Source organism: Oryctolagus cuniculus, chromosome 10, assembly GCF_051225735.1.
Source record: "Oryctolagus cuniculus isolate XC-2025 breed Fujian yellow rabbit chromosome 10, ASM5122573v1, whole genome shotgun sequence".
In the NCBI taxonomy this organism is placed as follows: domain Eukaryota; kingdom Metazoa; phylum Chordata; class Mammalia; order Lagomorpha; family Leporidae; genus Oryctolagus; species Oryctolagus cuniculus.
The window spans coordinates 71,897,360-71,911,341 of record NC_142876.1 but is presented as its reverse complement, the minus strand read 5'-3'; the positions used below and the strand labels follow the sequence as shown (position 1 = coordinate 71,911,341).

Here is a 13,982-nt window from a genome sequence, read left to right as displayed (position 1 = left end):
TCTGACGTTTCTCTCTTGCACATTTTAGGATCTTTTCTTTATGTTTCACTGTGGAGAGTTTAATTACCACGTGTTGTGGTGAGGATCTCTTTTGGTCATGTTTATTGGGGGTTCTGTGAGCTTCCTGTACTAGATGTCTCTGTCCTTCTCCAAACCTGGAAAGTTCTCTGCTAGTATGTCACTAAAAAGGCCTTCTAATCCTTTCTCTCTCTCCATGCCTTCAGGAACTCCTAGAACCCGAATGTTGGTTTTTTTAATAGTATCCTGTAGATTCCCAACAATATTTTTTAGATTTCTAATTTCCTCTTCTTTTCTTTGGTTTGACTGTATCCTTTCCTGTGCTCTATCTTCTAAGTCTGATATTCTCTCTTCTGCTTCACCCATTCTGTTTTTAAGGCTCTCTAATGTGTTTGTCATTTGATCTATTGAGCTCTTCATTTCATTTTGATTTCTCTTCACTATCACACTTTCCTGTTCTTTTAGTTTCTGTGTTTCATTTTGATTCTTCCTTCAAATTTCATTTTCACGAGAGAGATTTTTCAATCCGGTCCAATAAGGATTTCTGTAGTTCAAGGATTTGCTTTTGAAAACTTCTAAATGTTCTTATCATAAATTTTTTGAAATCCGTATCTTGCATTTCTTCTATCTCATCATCTTTATAATCTTGGCTTGGGGTGTTTTGTTTATTTGGAGGCATCATAATGTCATCGTTGATCTTGTTCCCTCGATTTCTGTGTTTATTGCTTGGCATAGTTAATTCTTCTTTCGTCACTGTGCATTTTTTTTCAAATTTTTTTTTATTTTATACTATGTCTGTGCTAAGTGGACTGCCTGCTGTTGGAGGAGCCTTGGAGGCTTGAGATGGGTGTGGCCTGAGAGCTCTGCTTGGTTCTTCCAGGTTAGGGGTGTGCAAAGGTGACACCCTCAGGTTATGTGTGGTAAATCTCTCTCTATTTATTTATTTATTTATTTATTTATTTATTTAATTTATTCAGGGGGTAAATAATACCACACAGCAGGGCTGTGCAGAATTGATGGTAATTAGCTTCCTATCTCTGGCTTCTACCCAAAGAATCTGTGCAGGCTCTGTTTCTCCTCTGGACTCCCACTGGGTTGCCTAGGCTATTGAATTGTAGTGACTCAGTTCCTTAGCTCTCCCCTGTTGTTATGTAAATCCAGAGAAGTGGCCTGCTCTTTGTCTCTTGCAAACTCTTACAAACTCTTGCAAACTCTTGCAGGCCTTGCAGCCTTGAAGCCTTGCAGGGAGAGAAACCCCCCACCTTTTTTTCCTTCTCTCCTGGAGTCAGTCTGGTGCACTTTCCCAGTCCCTTCTAGATGCTGACCGCGGTTTCCCCACCAATGTCTTGGGTTATTGAGCTCACTTCCCCTTCCAGCGCCGATGTGTGGACTCGGAGCCCCGGGCGTCTCAACTCTCCCAGCTGGTGTCTGTGTGACATCCACTCCCCTTCCTGCACTGGCACGCAGACCCTGCAGCTCCCGTGGCTCGGCTTCCACGCGGTGGGTGACCTTGTTCTCCCAGTAGGTCCTCCGAGTCACAGCCACTTGATCCAGAAGAGCTTCCTCTGCAATTTTCTCCTGATCCTTTTTCTGAGGCTACCATAACTCCACTTTTATTAAACTAAATTTTCCCGGACTATTGGTGCGTGCCCTCACTATTCCGCCATCTTGGCTCCGCCCCCAGCTGTCTTTTCGACCCTGCCTTCTTATGTTTACAGTCCTGTATAATTATCCCTTAAGCTTGAGTGTTGCAGAAGTCAGTGAGTTCCTTCTAACCCAGAGAATAGTAGAGACATGATGGGATATCGTTTCTATTTTTAGATTACAAATGATCACACTTCTGTGCTTCTAGTAGACTTCCCTTTCCTTGCTTTGATGAAATAAGCAGCCACATTAGAGGGGATGCATTTCGAGGAACCAAAGGAGCCAGTGGTCATCGGGAAACTGAAGCCCTCAGCCCAGCAAGCATCAGGCTCAGAATCCTGCCAACAGCTATGTAAGTGAGCATGAACCTGTACCCTTCCACAGCCGAGCTTTCAGATGAAACCCTGCCTCCAGCTGACACCCTGAGTATAACCTTGGGATAGACCCTGAAGCAGAGAAGCAGATTGTTGTTCCTGGATTCCCAACTCAAGGAACCTGTGAGTTACTGATACATGTTTGAAAGCAACTAAATTTTGAGGTTTCTATTGTACATCAGTAGGTAACAAATACTCATTTACTTCACTGTAAAGAGTTGGGCTTTAAATGTCAAAATTTGGGGGGGGGAGGTGTTTCATCCTGCCTTTAACCCCTCTAACACTGTGAAATAAATTGGGCCTTTAGTTTCAAGAGCCTGTACTTGCTCCATCATCTTTCTGCTGCGCAGAGAGCCCTGTGATTCAAGGCTTGTCAAAAAGGCCCTGTCAACAGGCCAATTTATCCTCTAGCATCTCCCCAAGGCTGCCATGAGCTCAGGAGCATCAGTACTTCTGCATTCATAAAAGGCAGTCATTCTTTCATAAGTCTTCCCCGTCCTCTACTCTTACTTTTGGAATCGACCCACTGAACAAGTTACTTCACCTTTTTCTGAAGTAGATTTCAAGAGAAAATGATTCCTTTTCTGACAGAGTTGCAGAAGTCTCCTCTACTTTCTTGCGTGGGCTCCTCCTCATAGCTTGATTTCCCTAATCTTTACCCCTGCCTTCCACATTCCCCTTTGTGTCTGGTACATTATCCTCTTAGTTGGTGGGGGTACTTGCCCTGTCCTAAGACACACTTAGGGAGCCAGTTCTCCTGCTTCTGCTACACACTGATCTCTGTGCTGACCATGAAGGCATGCAGCCCACAGGAAGCTGCCACTCCCACTGGAGAGACCTTGGGGATGAGTCAGTGAGTATCAGAAACCAAGATGTCTGAAGTGAGGATTGTGTCATTGGGAGGGATTGATTCTAGATCTGTTCCCCACACTACAATTTATGTTTTAAAACATAAAGCAGTTATCTCATAAGAGCCTATGGTGTTGGGCCCTCAGGAATCAACGCTGGTGGGAAGTGAGGGCAGCATCCATCTGATTTATTTACATTTACATCTGTAGATTGGGAGCATCCCAACTGGCTTGTTGTCAAGACATCACTAGAGGGGATGGGATAGCAGAGGAGTGTGGAGCCTTAAAGATCTCCATGGACATTTTGGATATGAAAAATATTGTAAATTCTTTCCTACCATACTTTTCCTTGAAGCATTTCTACTGCATCACTGGATGTTTGTCTCTCACAAGATTCATGTCCATCCCCATCTTGCCTTGGGGGGAAGGCTGAGCTTCAACTATTGGGAATACTATTCAATATGGAATGACATCTTAGAGAGACTTTTGTATGCATTTCACTGATCAGCAATGTTGAACATCTTTTAATATAAACCATCTGGATGTAGGGGGAAAGGCTCACTAATCCACTGTTAGTGGGAATGCAAACTGATAAAGCCACTATGGAAGACAGTTCAGAGATTCCTCAGAAACCTGAATATAGCCCTACCACATGACCCAGCCATCCCACTCCCTGGAATTTACCCAAAGGAAATTAAATTGGCAAATAAAAGAACTGTCTGAACCTCAATGTTTATTGCAGCTCAATTCACAATAACTAAGACATGGAAGCAACTTAAATCTCCATCAACAGAAGACTGGATAAAGACATTATGAGATATATACTCTATAGAATACTATATGAAATATGGTTATTTGCAACAAAATGGAGGACTCTGGTAAACATCATGGTGAGTGAAATAAGCCAGTCTCAAAGAGACAAATATTGTATGTTCTGCTTGATCGGTGAAAAGGAAACCTATAGAAGTGAAATGGACACTTTGAGAAACAATGACTTGATCAGCCCTTGTCCTGACTGTCAAGGAACAACTTACTATTTTATTCCTTTTAGTATTTTTTGTTCTACTTAATACCATTGGTTGAACTCTTTAATTAACACACGATTATTCTTAGGTGTTTAAATTTACCTGAAAAGTGATCCCTGTTAAATATAAGAGTGGGAACAAGAGATGAAAGAGATGTACAGTTCAGCACATTCTCACTTGGACTCACCCCTAATGGTAGAGCTAGAAACGTGCCAAGGAATTCCAATTCAATCCCATGAAGATTGCATGTACCAATGCCATCTCACTAGTCAAAGTGATCAGTTTGAGTTCATAATTAATCATAATGATAGGATTAAGTGTCAAAGCGATCACATTAACAAGGCTAGTGTCTGCTAATAATAACTGATAGAACTAAAAAGGAGAGAATGATCCAACATGGGAAGCAGGATACACCGCAGACTCATAGAATGGCAGATGTCCTAAACAGCACTCTGGCCTCAGAATCAGCCCTTAAGGCATTCGGATCTGTCAAAAAAGCCCATGAGAGTTTCTCAGGCATGGAAAGCCAAGACATTCTGGCAAAACAAAAACAAAACAAAACAAAACCTAAATGAAAGATCTCTGTGAGTGAGATCCCAGTGGAAAGAACGGGCCATCAAAGAAGGAAGTACCTTTCTCTGAAGGGAGGGGAGAATTTCCACATTGACTCATGCCTTGTCTAAATAAGACTGGAATTGGCAAACTCAAGAGGCTTCCATAGCTTTGGCAGCTCATGACAAGAACCTTGGGTGATTACTGATGGCATAAATAAGAGTGTCAATTGTTAAATCAACAACAGGAGTCACTGTGCACCTACTCCCCATGTAGGATCTCTGTCTTTAATGTGTTGTACTATGTGAATTAATGGTAAAACTACTACACAAACAGTACTCTATACTTTGTGTGTCTGCGTGGGTGCAAACTGTTGAATTCATTACTTAGTATATACTAAATTGATCTTCTGTATATAAAGATAATTGAAAATGAATCTTGATGAAGAATGGGATGGGAGAGGGAGTGGGAGATGTGATGGTTGTGGGTGGGAAGGAGGTTATGGGGGGAAAAGATGCTATAATCCAAAAGTTGTACTTTTGAAATTTATATTTATTAAATAATAGTTGAAAAAATAAACGTGAGACATCACATCAACAACAACAAAAAATCCCTTTAGTGGCACTTTGAAAAAAATAGTAAATATTCAAGTATTTGATTTACTATATTGAATTTCTAGTAAAAATCATTTTAAATGTCTGACAAGAATTTTTAAATTATTGAAAGCATTCATATAGCAATGTCAAGATTTATCAGGATGTACAATTTTATTTTTTAAACAATTTATTAGAAGGAGAGGAGATACTTCTCTTTTGTTGTTTATTTTCCAAATGCCCACAACAGCTGGGTTTGGGCCAGGCCAAACTCAGAGTCAGAAACTCAGACCATATTTTCGACATGGTTGGCAGGGACCTGACTACTTGAACTACCAGTGCTGCCTTCCATAGTCTGCATTAACAGGACGCTGAAGTCAAGAGACAAAGCTGTCAATGAAATTCAAGCTCTCTGAGCTTGTGCATACTAATTGCTAAGCTAAATACCTTCCCCCCCATATTGAATTTTCTACCTATATACTTTGTCATGTTACAGTGATGTTATAATCAACAGAAAGCAATATTTTGCTCTGAAATTTCTCTAAAGATCACTTTGCAGGAGTTCATTCTGATGTCTCTTCAGAGTTGACTAGAATGTAGGGCAGAAATGATCATCAAATGCTCTTTTTGTCACTAATGGTATATATATCTGTTTTGAAAAGGTATGTTTCCTAAGTAATGTATATGAAGGGAAATTGAGAGAACTAAGGGCACATAGCATATATATTAGGAGATGGAAAGCAAGTTTTTCAGATGGACTTTTGCACTTTAATGTAAATGTAAATGATTGCATGTTGCAATATGCCAAATGAGGATAATTGGTAAATATGGGGATGCGTGCATGGGGAATTACTTAGTTTTATCTGCTCTTTTGTATATTTAAAATTTTTGTGATGAAATGTTTCAAAAAATAAAGATGCTGAGTACCTCATGGAAAGAGGGAAAAGCCAACAAGGATAGCAGGCAAGGGTGGGTCAGAACCAGAATTTAGCTGTCTCTTAAGGGAGACATTAGGAACACGGAAGGAAACCACATTCTGTATAACAGGAAAAAAGATGGGAGGGATAGATATGGTTTTTCATGCGAATTTATCATATGATGTCTTCCCTTTCCTGTGTGGATGATAAAGAACCAGAGAGCAGATTAAGAAAACAGTGACCTAAGCTCCATTTGTTTTGTTTGCTATTAGTGAGTACATGAAATTATTTGTGGGATACACGAGTAAATTACTTCCAGGTAGTGCTGAGGATGAACATAAAATTATTGCTGTGCTTAGAGTAGACTTGATTTTTAGATTTAATCACATACCTATAAGAAGCCATTCTGAAAAGGCAGAGAAATAGTGGAGTATTACAGGGGATTAAGTGAGGCCCGTTGGCTGTGGATCTTTTTCACATATTGGCTGAGAGACCACAATATCTAACATGAGAGAAAAGGCACAGAGGAGTTTTGTGGGTATATGACTAAATGTAAAATTTAATTACCCAGAATTGAAAGATTGAAAAAATGAGGGCATATGTTTGGAAGATACAAGGATGAGGTCTAAAGGAAGAATGCCAGGGTGTATTATTCCCAAGGGCAGACATGTTCTTGGGGATAAATACTCCTGTACAGCAGTAATCAACATGCAAGTACGAGAAAGTACCCTAAGATGGGCCTAGAGAGCAATTGGGAAGGCAGGCTCTATGCGGATCTATTCCCAGCAAGATGAATATCTCCACTGATTCCCTAAGCATTGTCCTTCCTAGGGCCTCCACAGAATTGCATTATTTTTTCTAACACTAAACTTCAGACAATGCTGAGCCAGTGGCATACCTTTTACCCTGACATAAGTAATGTGACTAATTGACTACAGAAACTGTCAGTACTTTGTGTCAAGTATTTCCATTGTCCTTACTGAGGTTACAGGTATCAGAAAGCCAGTTAGTCTTCTATTAAAAGATAACGTGTTGTAAGAAAATAAAATTCATGCTATTCCAAAGGAAGAAAGATAAAATCATTGATGGGCCTTTGTATCTTACAAGAATAATGAAATTTTCACTTCTGTGTTAGAACTGTTTTTCCCTGTGAGGTTTTCTTTGAGCCAATTTTCAAATATACCTTGCTAGCCTGAATTCTGAAATGTGAGTTGGTATCAGAAAATCAAGCAAATTAGGCAGAATTTCTGAGTGTGGTTGATCTTCACATGGGTCACCTGATAACATTCATCTTTTATCATCCACATTGTTTAATTAGGAAAAATTGATTGTTTTCTCCCAAGACTAAAGGTGATACAAAGTATATTTCTTCAAAAGGTTCTGCTTTGATAGTGAGTGAGGTCTGTTTTCCTTGTTCATCATTTTATGCTACTGCCTCTTAAAAAGGACTAAAGTATATGTATCTTGGGATAGCACAAAAACATTTTAAAGTTCACAATTACGAAAGAAACCTATGAATAACTTAATGTCTTCAGACCTAAAGAGTGTAAAGAATACTAAAACTTCAATATATCACTTGCCAGGAATAAACATTCTCAGTCTTTTGTAAAAGGGAGAAAAATTTTTGCATACATTTTTACTCTTTAAATAAAGACACTTATACTGTCATAATAACAATTATGTATTTCTTTGTGGTTTTTATTTTTACTGTAATTTTACATAAAACAGTTATTTTCTATTTTTACTCAGATAAAAGTATTTGTGCATAAAATGTAAAAAAATAGTAAAATGAGAAAAAATAAAATATACAGTATGTTAAAAAAAAAAAAAAGAAGGCCGAGGTGCAGTAGAGTGAGTAGGGTGTAGTTGACATTTGTTTTCTACTTGTTTTTTGTCACCCATCATTCACAAAATTTATATGGAGAAACAATGTCAGGTGCCCTCTGGAAAACTTATAAATTCCACACTGTAGAGTTGAGTTCTCTTCTATCGGGACGACCTATTTTAAGTGTGAAGATGTGCACAGTCTTGGTTGAAAACAATGCTCTGTGGAAGTTCTTGGTGAACCCCCAAAGATCTGTATCCCTGGTGCAAGCACCAAGATTTGGATTGTGAGCTGCTGATGTGCTGAGGGAGCTATACTATTGCTCCACCATGCCCATGAAGATCACAGGTGGCAGTTCCTACCTGGAAGGTGGACTGTACACACTAAGGGCAATTTCTTACGTGTATAATCAGGCATGGATGGAAGACAGATATCACCTGTCCTAAAGAGAGAGTCTCTTTGCCTCACAGTAGCCCTGAAGAGAATGTTCTGATGCTCGACAGACCCATGTACACTTCTGACAGATTGGCTTTAGTAAGACTTGCTGCTTGGCATCAAGTAAATGGTACTTGTACCAGATAGAGAAAGGGGGGAAGACACTGATCATGATGGGGGAATGATGAAGCATAAACCTTTGTTCCAGCAGCAATGTCACCCTTCGCCCTCCTCATTTTGTTCTTAATTTCCCTCTGACTACTGATGTCTTTCCCTTGCTTTCAGCTTTATTTAACCTGATAAGTAGGTGGTTCCCTGGTCTCCATTGTTACCACTGACAATTGACAGATGGTTTTGCTCTGCAATAGTAACGATTTGGGCATCATGAAGAGATACCTGGTTTGCTCATGCTCATGGTGTCATACCAATTAGGAAATTGCACAGGTGAGGACATTCTCATGCCCTACATGGCAAAGGTATTCTATTCTATCCCCAGACCCTATTACAATCCAGCCAATGCCCGTGGCAACAGCACATCCCAGACAACCAACTGAAGATTCTCCCTTCTGTGTAACCCTCTGATCACTGATAACATTCTCTAAACATGACTAAGCCACCATATACTCAGAATTTATACTGCTGTTCTTTGCACATATGAAAGAACCTATCTTCCTTCCTGCTTAGAGGTTATGAAATAGTCAATGAAGTAATGTGGGCAGCCATACATCATCATTAAGGATAAGCTAAGAGGCAGGGAACAGAGCTCCTATCACACTTAACCAAGGAGGCAAAGGTCTTTTAAGGGAAGGTGTTTATTTATTTCTCATAAAGAACTCTAGGGGACTCTTTATCTTCTAGGTAAAACTATTTAGAAGGAAAATGAGGCAATCAGCAAAAGTTTAACTCACTAATTCCTCTCTCTACCCACACATCCTGTATTACTTTTTAAAAAAGATTTATTTATTTTTTTATTTGCAAGATAGAGTTACAGAGAGAAGTTGAGACAGAGAAAGAGGTCTTCCATCCACTGGTTCACTCCCCAGATGGCCGCAACCACCGGCCAGAGCTGCACTGATCTGAAGCCAGGAGCCAGGAGATTCTTTCGGGTCTCCCACGTGGGTGCAGGGGCCCAAGTACTTGGGCCATCTTTTACTGCTTTCCCAGGCCATAGAAGAGAGCTGGATGGGAAAAGGAGCAGCCGGGACTTGAACCGGCATCCATATGGGATGCCGGCACTTCAGTCCAGGGCTTTAACCTGCTGCACCACAGCGCTGGCCCCAAGTCCTGTATTACTTAAAGCCACAACCCCCCAGAAAAACTCATGAACACACCAGCTGCATTCAAACATTTATTGGGGAGGCAGGCGCCGTGGCTCACTTGGTTAATCCTCAGCCTGCGGCACCAGTACCCTGGGTTCTAGTCCCTGTTGGGGACTAGATTCTGCCGGATTCTGTCCCGGTTGCTCCTCTTCCAGTCCAGCTCTCTGCTGTGGCCCTGGAAGGCAGTAGAGGATGGCCCAAGTGCTTGGGCCCTGCACCCACACAGGAGACCAAGAAGAAAGGAAGCACCTGGCTCCTGGCTTCGGATCGGTGCAGCACGCCAGCCGTGGCAGCCATTGGGGGCGGGGTGAATCAACGGCAGGAAGGCCTTTCTCTCTGTCTCTCTCTCTCTAACTCTGCCTGTCAAAAAGAAAATTTATTGGGGAGATTCCATGTTCTAAACCATGAATAAAACATTTTGGAGGCAGAAATTTACTCTCCTGGAAATTCTAGAAAGGTAGTTTGTGCTAATGGCTTGGAGACAAATCTCTTAACACAGTTCCTTTAGCAGTAGAAGGTTCATATAGAGGGACCTGGCAGACTTGATGCCTGAGGTGAGGCTTAGATGGAGCAGAACCACTTGTAGTGAACAGATGACAGATGCCTCTGAAACAATATCTGATCCTTAAATTCCACAACTTTCTGAGGATGTCAGTCACCATTTTTCATGAGTCCACTTCTTGTGTGATCTCTGGCCAGTAAGGGCAGCTTCCTGGCTGCAGGACCTGCTGCTTGTGAATTTACAGAAGGGGACAATGTAGTGCAAGGGACGACTCTGGACCTGTGTCTGGGCCTTGTGCTGACTCTCCCACACTTCACTGGGGAGGAAACTTGTCTTCCAGGACTTTCTCAACACTCATCTTCATTTTCTGATCTTTGTTAGTCCCTGTAAGGGCAGCCATACCCTGAGCCAGGTCTCTGCTCTGCACAGAGGATAGGCAGCGGCTCTTTTCCAGGGGGATTTCATACCCCTTTTCATTTATGCTCTGAGAAAGCCACTGGAGAAAGTGCTTTATGAGTTGTCTAAGAAGGTTTTCATGATACAAGTGGTCTTGTAAAGAAAATGTGCATCAAGAAAAAGCTGTCATGGATTTCAAATTGTTTTGCACTTAAAGAAACTTAACTTCATTTTCCTGCACATTTATCAATGTACTTTTATAATTTGTGCATGCTTAGATTTATGAATTTTGAACAATTATTTTAATTGCATGTGTGACATTCCCTTTAGTTTAAAATGGAATAAAAATTTAAATTTTCTACTTAAAATTCACAAAATTGTATAAAAAATCTGTGCTTGATATAGACAAAATCTTAAGACCTGATGGAAGTAAAACTTCTGAGAAACAACAAAAATGCCAGGGTTAACTTCGGAACTTTGGTTCTCATGGGGTGTAATACTGGTACACCCTAAGCCAAAGGACAAACGCAACCAGGAAATATCTGAGTGCTAATTTGAATGAGTGTGCCAAGCTCTGTCTAAAAGATGAGTGTGGAGGGGCTGGCACTGCGGCAGAGCAGGGGCACTGGTACCCCATATGGGTGCCAATTCCAGTCCCGGCTGCTGCACTTCTGATCCAGCTCCCTGTCAACATGCCTGCAAAGGCAACAGAAGATGGCCCAAGTCCTTGGGCCCTTGCATCCAGGTGGGAGACCCGGAAGAAGCTCCTCACTCAAGGCTTCAGATCAGCCCAGCTCTGGCTATTGTGGCCATTTGGAGAGTGAACCAACGGATGGAAGATCTCTGCCTCTGTCTCTGTCTTTGTCTCTCTTTCTCTCTCCGTAACTTTACCTTTCAAATAAATAAATAAATCTTTAAAAATTATGAAGGTGGAGCTGGAAGGAGGGATCTAGAAAGTCTAGACAGGTGGAGGGATCTCCTGAGTAGAGGTGAGAGCTGCTGACTGGATGGTGGAAAGGGGCCATGGCTCTACCTCCTTCTCTTTGTGCCCTCCATAACCTCAGGAGCCCTTTGTGACAAGGAGGGAATAGCCATAATCCTCAGTCCCAAAGAAAACCCCAGGGCTCAGTTGTCTAGTGCAAAAGTATGAATCAGATGATGGAGAATCATCCCTTGCCTCTGAAAAGCACCATTGCCACATGGCTGAGGCCCAGCTCCACATTGTGGATGGTGGATATCACCCTCCCCTTCTTGTGTGGAGTGGGGCTCTTCCTCCTGTTATTCCCCTGCCTCAAGAGTGACCCATCCTCACCACTGCTAGGAGGAAGGGCGGCATCAGGAAGGTAAGCAGCTCTTGGCTGTTTTTTCCTTTATATTATTACTTCCACTTTTGTGAGTCAAATAGACTCCAAGTAGGGAAATATCAGGAACAGATAGAGCATTATCTTTCTAGGGATAGGTGTGACATAGCAGAGGGTTACTGTGGGTGCTAGGATTTGGTCCAAAGCTCTACGATTATCTCTGTGGGTGTGCTGGAGGGCACCAGGGCAGAATCAAACACCATGACTCAGCCTCTCAGGACTGGATGACTGAGGTGGAATATTTGGGGGAGGACAGGCCCTGAGCACTGGTTCCTTGGTGGCCTTCCTGTGGCAGGTGCTTCAGGACCAAGACTTTCCTGGTTGTCTGGCTGATCTAAGGGCTGTGCTGAGCCCTGAGAGCCTCCATTCAGAGGCTGGAGTGACCTCTGGCCTTGGGCAGCAGGATCCTGTGCGGCAGCTCAGATGCTCTGAAGAAACGAGTCTGTTTCTTCAGCACAGGAACAGGGAACAAAGACATCCACGGTGAATCTCATGTAGAAAATGCCTTGTGTGCTTTTCAAAGAAGACAATCAGTGAATAATTTATCTACTTTAAAAATGAGGCAGTGGAATGAAAAGAACACAAAGCTTCTTAGCTGCCTGGAACGAGTTGTATTACACATCATCACTGAATACCAGCAGCTGGTCTGGGCAGGAACGAGAATGAGGTCACAGCCTCTTTCTTCCTTGTCTTCCAGCATCAAGTGAAGAGGAGGCGGAGTAGAAGTGGGAAGAATAGCACAGCTGTGAAAGGTAAGGGTCTGACCTTCCACCCAGAGCCCCTACAAGGCAACCCTGACATCGCTGATTCCTGAGGGACCAGAGCCACATCTTGTAGATGTCACTGTCAGAGGCCTGAAGGGAAGGTTCCTGGGAAAGGAATCAGAATTCAGGGTACCTCTCAGGTTCCTGCTGGCAATGAAGCCATGACAGGCCAGGGAATGATGTCACCCAGAAGGGGGCGCCATGGGCTGGATTTGAGGTGAGACCTCCAGGTCCCGCTGTGGACAAGCCCTCTCACTTTCCTAAGACCAATTCCCCTTTGAGATGGTCCCCTCATTTCTTCCTTCTGGGGCTGTTTGGAGGACCATAGGGGATAACAATAATGCACTGCCTCTCTGTGCACCTTGCTGTCACTGTCAGGTTCATGTGGTTGGTCACTGATGCTTGGGCTCTGTAGTCCTATCCGCAACAGTCATCCCTACAGGAACATTCCACCCGGACTCCTTTGCCTCCTTTAAGATTCCCAGGCCCCTCCCTTCTCCATAACTCAATTTCCTGAATTTCAGCCTGCAGGGATTTTCTGGAGAACCTGACAGAGGCTCAGACTTGATCTTACTTACACAAGTAGGACCTCCCGCCTTCTCTCCAGTATCCTTCCTACCAGGATCTATGATGTGACTTCTGGGCCACAGAGCAGACATGGGTGGGGAGATTATGGAGGGATGTGACCGAAACCCTGGGGTCAAGGGTAGCAGAACTGTGAAGTCAGGGTGTGGGGCAGTGGAGGGGATGTGGCCTGCACGTGCCCACCTTTGGCAAGTTTCTGGGCCCTGTCTGCTCCTGGCCCCAACTTGTACCTCCTGTCTCCTTCAGAAATTTAAGGAACCTCTCTGATGAAGGCAGCTTGTATCAACTCTTACATGAAGAACACCCAGGGAAAGTGTGCAAAAGGACACCTGCTAAAGCCCACTGGTCAGGTGGGGAGCCTGTGGAAGATGCTGCCCTCATTCTGTTCCCATTGACTTCCCAGCTCCTCTGTCTAAATTCCCCTTGCTTCTTGCCTCTACCCTGTCACCAAACCCAGAAAACTCAGATTCTGTCTCTTCACACTCATCTCTGGCTTCCTCTCAGCCACCAGAGCATTTGCTTCCCCTAGGACACCATCCACCTAAGCCATTTGCACATCCCCTTCCTCCATTGTACCCCCCTAATCCTGTGGACTACTCTCCACCTTCTCCAGCCCTCTCTGCTCCACCACTGCCAGGCATCACTCTGACTCTGTCTCAGAGTCACTTGATGGCACTGCCACTGCATTCAATTGCATGGAGCTCATTTTCACATAATGACCAGGATGGCTGACCACACCCATCTGTGGGTGTGCTGGAGGGCACCAGGGCAGTGCTGCTCAGCACCTGGCATCCTGGCCATCTCAGTCTTTGATCACTGAGGAT

The 13,982-nt window shown here is 43.0% G+C and overlaps 1 protein-coding gene across 1 annotated transcript in view; it reads left to right on the top strand.

Moving 5' to 3' along the window:
- LOC100345762 (spermatogenesis-associated protein 31A3) overlaps window positions 1-13,982 on the top strand; it is a 75,365-nt gene that overhangs the window by 36,377 nt on the left and 25,006 nt on the right. The gene's annotated exons all lie outside the window — the stretch shown is intronic.